The sequence below is a fragment of the Glandiceps talaboti genome, chromosome 20, assembly GCF_964340395.1.
Source record: "Glandiceps talaboti chromosome 20, keGlaTala1.1, whole genome shotgun sequence".
Lineage (NCBI taxonomy): Eukaryota > Metazoa > Hemichordata > Enteropneusta > Spengelidae > Glandiceps > Glandiceps talaboti.
Genome location: NC_135568.1, coordinates 8505906 through 8506279, shown reverse-complemented (window position 1 = coordinate 8506279; position 374 = coordinate 8505906).

The following is a 374-nucleotide window of genomic DNA, read 5'->3' as shown; positions in this document are numbered from 1 at the left end:
GATTATGCAGACATCAAGATGAAAACATTGCATTTGTTTTTAATATTTTCCATACCAAATTAACTATATTTCTTTGTTCTATTGTTTCTTGGAACAATGTGCAACATTAGTACAAATTTTCATTTAGTAAATGTTTTCCATTGTTTGTAATCTTTAGCAAGAAATATTTTTTGTGTGTTGTCTTTCAATTAATTCCAACAATTCTTGTTGCCTGAAATAAAATTTAACATCTAGGTCAAGGGTCAAACTTTCAATCATTTGGTTGACATGACAACACCATGACTTCTATTCCAGTTATAAACATGCATTACTATAGGCATGTGCAAATAAAAACAACCATTTTGTTCTATTTTGACCCCCTAGCATGATGTAAA